The sequence below is a fragment of the Psammomys obesus genome, unplaced genomic scaffold (assembly GCF_907164565.1).
Source record: "Psammomys obesus unplaced genomic scaffold, mPsaObe1.curated_primary_1811, whole genome shotgun sequence".
In the NCBI taxonomy this organism is placed as follows: Eukaryota; Metazoa; Chordata; class Mammalia; order Rodentia; family Muridae; genus Psammomys; species Psammomys obesus.
In genome coordinates, this window is record NW_026589817.1 from 170,577 (window position 1) to 179,967 (window position 9,391).

At 36.4% G+C, this 9,391-nt stretch overlaps 1 pseudogene; it reads left to right on the forward strand.

Moving 5' to 3' along the window:
- Positions 1–4,082: 4,082 nt before the first annotated feature.
- Positions 4,083–5,085, forward strand: LOC129675424 (vomeronasal type-1 receptor 4-like; annotated as a pseudogene).
- The last annotated feature ends 4,306 nt before the right edge of the window (positions 5,086–9,391 follow it).

Sequence of the window (9,391 nt, forward strand, 5' to 3'; positions counted from 1 at the left end):
ATCAAACTACAAATATGTATCATGTTAACCATTGTGAGTGCACAGTTCACTCATGAGTAAAATGATGCTAATGTTCTGCAGCTGAGCTTCAGTATATTTCCTTACAAACCCAAGCTCTGCATTCATGAAATACACATCCATCATCTTCTCATTGCAACCTTGTCAATCATTATTCTAAGGTCTTTCAAATTTTCATTACATGATTCATTTATTGTTGGGGAGAATGTGTACACCTACAACAGCATATATGTGTGGAGGTTAGAGAAAATATGTTTGTAACTGGCTCTCTCCTTTGACCACAAGGGACCCTGGATTGAACTCTGGACATCAGGCTTGTTGAAAGTATGTTTATGTATTGAGCAGTCTTGCTGGCCCTCATCATTTCAGTTTCTGTGTATTTGTAGTTGATCCTAATAGGTACAGCAGCTGGACAGAATCAAACAGCAGTCTAACACAAGAACTCTGTGGTTATCTATCATACAGCATGTATCAACCTTCCTTTCAAAGAATAAAAGCTATACCTTTGCATGTATACATCATGTTGTCTGTGTGCAATTCTTTGTTGATGGGCATGTGGAATGATTGCAACTTTCGATGATTCTGCTGTGGACAGAACTAAGGAAATATCTCTCCAAAATCCTGCTTTTAATTATTAAAAATCATTCTGAAAAATGGAATTGATGGATGAAATATTAATTCTTCTTTTACATGAAAAAGTATAAAATATTCTCAGGGCATCTATACCATAAGAACTTCTTCCAGAATGGTGTTTATAATAGCAACAAAATTAATAAAGCAGAATAAATGTCTTAGAAAATGCATTTCTTGTAAAAAAACAAAATTATTACAATTTAAAATATAATCTATAGAGTGAAGTGGAAGGAACATTTATGCCATATTCTTCAAGGAGAATTTCAGGGACACAGACAAGACTGTTTTTCTCAAATTATTCCGTGTACAAAATGGCAACAGAGTCTCTGTATTACCAAAAACTAAGAATTACAAATTTCATTTTTCTACAACTTGACATACTGATCTAAAATTTGGATAGAAATTTATATAGAAAACTACATAATAGACTGCTTGTTTTTTACAATTGGGACTCTAGGTTCAATCAATAAAATAGTAAAATTCAAATATAGTAAAATTGTAAATAGTAAAATTCCTATAAAAAACAGAAAGCACACAAATGACCATGGCAATTTTAAATATTCTGTGTAAGTTTGTAAAATTGCATTGACTATAAGAACTATCATTATTCAATGGCAAAAAAAATTCCCACAAAACCATAATCTTGAGGGGGGGGGCTTGGTCTTTCAAAATCTTAATTAGCATACATAATATTGAACAATTGTAATTTTTTAAAGATAATTTTTTATTCTCATCTTCCACTTTTTTTTCAGTCCCCCCCACATCTCTTTGCACAACTCTATATACATTATAACCCTTTACTAAAGCCACATTTGCTCTATTACCCTTTCCTTGATTCCTCAATTCCTCCTTTTTTCTTCTTTCTGGTTTTATAGGTCATAACTACTAGCTCTCCACTGAGATTAATATGGACATGTCCCTGTTAGAAAAGCAACATATGATCTTTGTTTTTCCAAGTCCCTTACTGAATTATGTGGAAGTTCATCTAGTTCCTAAATATTTCATGATTTCATTTTCCTTTACAGATGAACAAAGTTCCACTGTGTAGAGATACCATACTTCCATTATCTGCAGATGAACATCTAGGATTGACATCATTTCTTTGCCATTTTGAACAGAGCATCTTATGTGGATATGCAAACATCTGTGTAAGACAGAGAATCCCTTGGCTACATGCTCAGAAATTATAAAGCTGTGTTATATGGTAATTCTATTTTAAATATCTTGATAATTCATGTTATTCCTTTTTTAAATTTTTATTTATTCATTTTACATCCCAGTTGCAGCCACCTCCCTCCTCCCAGTCCCAGCTTCCTTGCCTCTTTCCCTTATCCCCCCTCCGCTACTCCTCAGAGAAGGGGAGCTCCCTTCTAACCACCCAGTCCAGCAAGTCTCATCAGAACTGAGCACATCCTCTTCCCCTGTGGCCTGGCAAGGTAGCCCCACCAGGGAAACTGATCAAAAAGCAGGCAAGAGTCCATGTCAAAGTCAGTCCCCATTCCCTTTACTAGGGAACCTATGTGAGGACTGAGCTGCCCATAGGCTACATCTGTGTAGGGAGCCTAGGTCCAGTCTACTCATGGTCTTTGGTTGAGGATAGTATTTTGTCCTCCTACCAGTGTAGAATGATAATTACATTTTCCCACGTCATCGTCAGCGTTTGTCACTGTCTTGACGATAAGCATTCTAAGCTGTGCAATGACATCTTGAAGTATTTGCAGTTTGCATATCTCTGAAAGGCAAAGATGCTGAACCCTTGTCAAAAGCAGTGAGTACACATTTGTTTTTTTCTTTAAAGAAATCTCTGCCCTGTTTGTTGGCTGCAAAGTCTGTGGAGAGACCATTTCATCTTTATTTCCCTTTATACATTCTAGCTCTAAAGGTCCTTATTGAAGTACAGAAGTCACTGTCTTTCTTCCGTTCTGTGCCTTTTCTCTTCACTCGGCTGTGACTCCCCTTTATGTGCAGTGGGCTTTTAATTCCCTGCAGTTCCCCTTCTTTAGTCCCGGTGTACTGTCCATGCTACGGAGTCTTGTCACCTCTGCCTACACCTTGTATTACTAGCATTTCCTCTGAGGGTTTTAGCTTATCATCCTTTGGGTCATTTAACATTAATTTTTGTGCGAGGTGAGGGGATATAGACATCATCCAATTTTCTGCAGGAAAATATCCGCTTTACACAAAGCCATTCAGATTCATAAGTTCTGACCATCAAAAGTTCAAGAAAGGAATTTATTTTGTCTTTCTAAGTTCTCCCTGAGAACTGCTGAGACTCAGCAAGACAATGACAAGGAAGCCCAGACCCCTTGTTATCCCTCTGACTCAAAACAGGTTATTCCCTGTGTGCCTTTGGATATTCTCATGTCCCTAGATCCTTGTGGCAATACAATTGGAATTGGTGATGAGTTATCGGTTTATTGAAGAAAACAATACTTGTTTGTATAGAATCTGCAATTTCCTTTAGCATCTGTACAGGGGTTATAATTTCATAGAATACTCAGCAATATTAACTCCTGCTTTTTTTATGTTCATTTGCTTTGATTAACACCTGTTTTTTCCTATATGTAATGATCTCTCATTGCAACTTTGATTTGCATCCCTCATTGTATTCTCTTAATTATTGATGACACTGAGCCTCTCTTTGCACATATTTCAGACATCTAAATTGCTCATAGGTAATTTATCCAAGTCATGAACCCATCTCTTATTGTTTTAGGTTTCTTCAAATTTAGTTTAAAATATGTTTGTAGGATAGAGGGATACACTAGTGGTCAACAGCACCCTACTATTGCTTTGTGTCTGAGTTCAGTTGCTCCTGTTTGTGGCTCACAAGCTTCTACATATTCAGGTGTAGCGGATCCAAACACTCTGGCTCCTGCTGGCACTCCCACCCATATGCAACCACCCCCAGCCCACACATAATTAAAAACAACATAAATATGAACATTAGGTATGCTTTATGTATCCTGAGTATTTAGCCAGTCTTTTAAAATAAGATTTTCAAATCTTTTCTGTTGTTTCTCTTAATGAATTTAAAATTATATTCCTTGTGAATTTCAGAAATAATGGGATGTCTTAAGAATTCTTTCTTTGAAAATTGACTGCAAATCATTCTGTTTAGTCAAAAGCAATGAAAACATTAAACATTTTGGGAGGGGAGCTTTTGAAAACAGGGTTTTTGCTTTGTGTAGCTCTGGTTGTCCTGAAAGTAACTCTGTAAATTTGGTTACCCTCAATTTCAAATGTCTTTCTCTCTTTGTCCCTTGATTGCTATGTTGTCATGCAACACCTTGTCCAGTAAAAACATTATTTTTCAGTAAATATATCTAAAACTTTCCATTTCAACAATAGATAATATTTATTTTAATAAATAACAAAGCCTTAGATGTTCTTTTAATGGAAGAGCTATATAAGGACAATAATAGGACATAATGCACACTGATAATGTATTTTTAAGGTCTCATGACCACAATACATTTATTTATTTTTTTAATAGGAATGCAAATGGCTTCTGAAAACTTTGTGATGGGAATTTTTCTCTTCTCCCAGATTACAGTGGGAATGCTTGGCAATTTCTCAATACTATTTTATTATATCATTTTGATAGTCAATGGAAAACATTTAATGCCCAAAGACCTGATTATAGAACACTTGACTTTTTCCAACTGCTTGTCTGTTGTCTCGAGAGGCATCCCACAGACACTGTCAGATTATGGATTTAAAGATTTCCTGGATGACATTGGATGTAAATTGATAGTGTATATTTACCGAATAACAAGAGGAATGTCCCTATATGCTATGTGTCTATTAAGTTGCTTCCAAGCAATCACAATCAGTCCCAGCAACTCCAGGTGGATGATGCTTAAACACAGGGCCACCAAGTACATTGGTCCTTCCTGCTCACTCAGCTGGCTTATGCACTTTGTTCTAAACATCATGACTCCAGCAAGAGTATCAGGTCCTAGTTACAACAAAAATGCAACAAACAGGATGAATTATGGGTACTGTTCATGGTTTGCATCTGGCAATTTTGCAACTGCACTTTATATGTTCTTACTGTGCTTCTCTGATGGTCTGGGTCTGGGTCTCATGGTCTACTCAAGTGCCTCCATGCTGAGTATCCTCTACAGACATAAGAGACAAGTCAAGCATATACACAGTGCTCAACACTTTCTAAAAGTCTCACCTGAAAACAGAGCCACCCAAACTATCCTCATCCTGGTGTGCACATTTGTCATCTCTTACTTATTCTCTTCCATTGTGGTCACCTTTACAACCTACTCCAAATATCCAATGCTATGGGGAGTATCTACATTTCTAGAAATGTTCTTTCCCGTATTTTGCCCATTTGTTCTCATCAGCAATATGACGTCTACTTCCAGTCTGTTTTTACCCTGCTTTGGTAGAAGACAGCTTCCTCCAAGAATGGCATGAGCCCTGGTCATCTGTCTTTTCTTATTTATTGGCATATTACTTTACCTGTTGTACAACGCTAAGACTGCAGTTTGAGAAGATTTATCTTCCTATAACTGACTCTTTTCATAGGTTCAGCTATCAGTAGTCAATTATCAGTCATCATTACTATCCAAAGTGAACAAAATTTCAGATATATAAGATTATCATATTATACAAATTGTTATGTAATATTAAGCAAAACTGGACATGTGAAAATACATTTAGGGGGCCAGAGATTATCTGATGACTCGGGAAAAGGGATCTGGTTTTGTGTGTGTGTAACATAATTTTTATTTTATTTAAATGAGTATTTTTTTGCATATATGTCTGTGCACCACATGTATAAAGTACCTGCAAAACTTAGAAAAGGGCTTTGCACTCTGGAAGACTGGAGTTACAGAAAGTTTTGAGGCAATATTGAATGACGAAAAGAAAACCTAGGACATCTGGGAGAGCAGCAGTCAGTGCTTTTAAGTACAAAACCATCTCTCCAGCCCTAAAATGTTTTGATAATATTTAAATTTTTTAAATTTGTATATGCGTATGTTTAAATGTATTTATGCACATAACACACACGCCTGCTGCCCACGGGGACAGATGAATGTGTTGGAGACTCTGGAACTAGAGTTACAGGCAGTAAAGAGCCACTCTGTGTGGTTGCTGGGAACTGAGCTTTTAAACACTGAGCCAGCTCTCCAGCTCCAACCTCTTGTTTATTGCTTCTCATATGTAGATACTACAATTCTCCAACTGTCACTGCTATGAAAACATTGTAGAAATATGGATGGAAACAGACTATCTCTGTGACTATCGTTCTTACGTGCCATGAGTTTTAACGTTCACTTCCTGGAAAGTTCATCAAAGTATTCAATTTTATACAATTATGCTCTTTGTATGTATTCATTTTTTCAAGGAAATATGCTTCTGGCCTCCTGTTTTTCACTAAGGAGTTAGATTGCTAAAATATTTTATTTATAGTAGCTTTTCCAAAGAGAAGTTTTCTTTTTTTTTGTAAAGAATAAATCAATTTAATCTGGGGTCTAGAGTATGCATACCCTTATAGCCCAACTATTTCCAATCGAGTGGTTACAAAGAAGAAACAGGTTAGCCAGAGGAACTTGGTGCAAAGAACTTGAAATTCAGAGTTTATTTTTGAAGTATTGTTTTCTAAATAACTGTGATACTACCAAACTATAAGTACCATTCTCAAGTCTGTTTAGAGTGTGTGTAATTTGATTTCATTCAAATACCTCATCTTTAATGTTATTCCCATTTGCCAATTTCTTAAAACATAACAATTTTGCATATTTGGGTTTGTATAAAACTGAATATTTTAAAGTCTTCTCTGATTTAATTCTCAGCATCTTGACTAATGCATCATCTATGAGCTTTCTCTGTATGTTACAGAAATTATCAATTGGTCATTCAGCTCCAAAATAACTGATGATTTGTTTTCTCAATTTGTTGTTTCTTCTGGGCAGTAGTTTGCCTTATCTTATTACAAGATTTTATTTCCATACAAAAATAATTTAGATGTAAACATACTCTAGGGAAGGAAGGTTGCTACATTTAATCCTGGCTTACATTTTTCACAAGAATGCTTAGTTTCCTTCTGACACAAATGCATCATTGTGTTTATTAGGGAAAATGTAAAAGATGCTAGTTGGTGAGATAATGTTGCTACATAGCTATAAATACTCTGGGCTTGAAAATTCCACTGAGGGTATGTGCTATTGTGCTATTTGTGGTAGGAAATGTGTAGTAAGTTCTGTATGACAAATGCTGTAAACAGTGGTCTGTATAAGGATCCTAGGGCACTGCATTGGTCAGGCAAGTATTCTGTCACTGGATTGACCACACTCAGAAAACAGAAATATTTAGCAAAGGAATCTAATTAAAATTAAACAGGAAAACTTTTATTAACTGTTGCAATTTTTCTATGAGCTTGAAATGACATCACTTCACAACATTTTTAAAAAGTCAACTGTCAGCATAAATGCTAAAGCTTCTTACTTTTTGTTCAATAGAAATACCAAAATATTGCTAAAAATTTAGTGGAAGCATTTTCAAAATGTACAATTGGATTTTTAAAAAGTTACCTAGAAAACATATATACACAAGCACATAAACATACAAGTTCTTTCCTAATAATAAAAAAGGCAGGAACTTAAGAAATATAGAAAACAATTTCCTAGATATATTATTTAGTGTTTTTTATTCCTCTGGCAAAATGTGGAACTGTATAAAAAAATTTACCCAGAAAACCCACACACAACCTCCACACCCTATCCTAGGGATAAGGAAGACAGAAACTTAGGAAATATAGGAAACCACTTGATAGATGTGCTTTTTTATTTCTCTTATTGCTGTGACAAATTATCTGACAGAGAAAAAATTTCTTCCACCCCACGATCTGAAGGCCAAGATTAAGATGGTAATGATTATCACAGCAGGGAGAATAGATGGATTTTGTAGTGAGGGGAGCATAAGGTATATGTTAATATTAAGTTCACAATAAGGAAGTAAAGAGATGATTGCCAGTGCTCAGTACATCTTTTTCTTTGGCCCTTTTTATTAAGACTCTACATCAGCTTATGGGGTAGTATAACCCAGACTCAAAGTGGGTCTCCTTCCCTCAGTTGAACCTCTATGAAATACCTTCACACTCATGTGGCAATAAAGTGTGATGATCACAGTCAAACTGACACCATACGTATCATTTTAACTACAAAAATCAATCTTTTAGTAAGTCTATATGTTTAATTTCAAAACGGCACACGTTTCTCAATTTTAAAAAGCATAATTAATCTTAAGGAGATAAAATCATATATACCACAACTGACCTAAAAATCCCAACACAGGATCAACAAATATATATCTATCTATCTATATCTATCTATCTATCTATCTATCTATCTATCTATCTATCTATCCATATAAACATATATGTATACATATATAGGTTTATATGTAAACCCTCAAACATTTATGCTCATGTTATATTTTAAAACTGCTTGCCATTATATTAACTGGGGGAATGGATGAAGGTAGACTGAGTGTTAGGAGCTCTCAGGAACATGCATTGTCAGAATCCATGTGGGCCTTCTGATAGGCAATGCAGTGTTTTATAAGATCTGCACTAAAGTTATGCCCCAGTTTCACTTCATACTGACAATTCCTGCCACAGCCCATGGCAGAATCGAACAGTACCTGAGCTGGGAGTGAGGACTGAAATAATTAAAGCAAGTCATACTACACACCGGATCAGCTCGAGAGAGCTTTCAGTAAGACTGCAGCCACAAGTTTATTCCACAATTCCTTTTTATAGGCAAAGCAAAAACAAGACACATCAATACAAGAAAGAAATTCATGGAACTGCCAAACTTGTTTTCTTAAACTACTTCCCTGTAGCAGATATGGTCCAAGGTCACCCAAACAAGTTTTAAGGAACTTGGTGAAACATCCTCTTATCTCTGTCTCAAGGTGAAAGTCAGAATGAAAACTTTTTTTTGCTTACTACTCAATAACAATTGTGTAGATGTACCACAATTTCTGCATCCATTCTTCAGTTGAGGAGCATCTGGGTTGTTTCCAGCTTCTGGCTATTACAAATAAAGCTGCTACAAACATGGTTGAGCAAATGTCCTTTTTGTGTACTTGAGCCCCCTTTGGATGTATGCCTAGGAGTGGTATGGCTGGATCTTGAGGAAGTGCTATTCCTAGTTGTTTGAGAAAGCACCAGATTGATTTCCAGAGTGGTTGTACCAGTTTGCATTCCCACAAGCAGTGGAGGAGGGTTCCCCTTTCTCCACAACCTCTCCAGCATGTGTTGTCACTTGAGTTTTTTCATCTTGGCATTTCTGATGGGTGTAAGGTGAAATCTCAGGGTCATTTTGATTTGCATTTCCCTAATGGCTAATGAGGTTGAGCATTTCTTTAAGTGTTTCTCTGTCATTCGATATTCCTCTACAGAGAGTTCTCTGTTTAGCTCTGTTCCCCATTTTTTAAGTGGATTACTTGGTTTGCTGCTTTTCAGCTTCATTAGTTCTTTATATATACTGGCTATTAGCCCTCTGTCAGATAAAGGGTTGGTGAGGAAGGGGACAGCAGCCTTAACAGGACATAGAAGATGACAATGAAGCCATTCCTGATGTGATCTGATAAACTAAGATCAGAAGGAAGGAGAGGAGGACCTCCCCTATCAGTGGACTTGGGGAGGGGCATTCGTGAAGAAGGGGGAGGGAGGATGGGACCGGGAGGAGAGGAGGGAGGGAAGGAGGGCCTT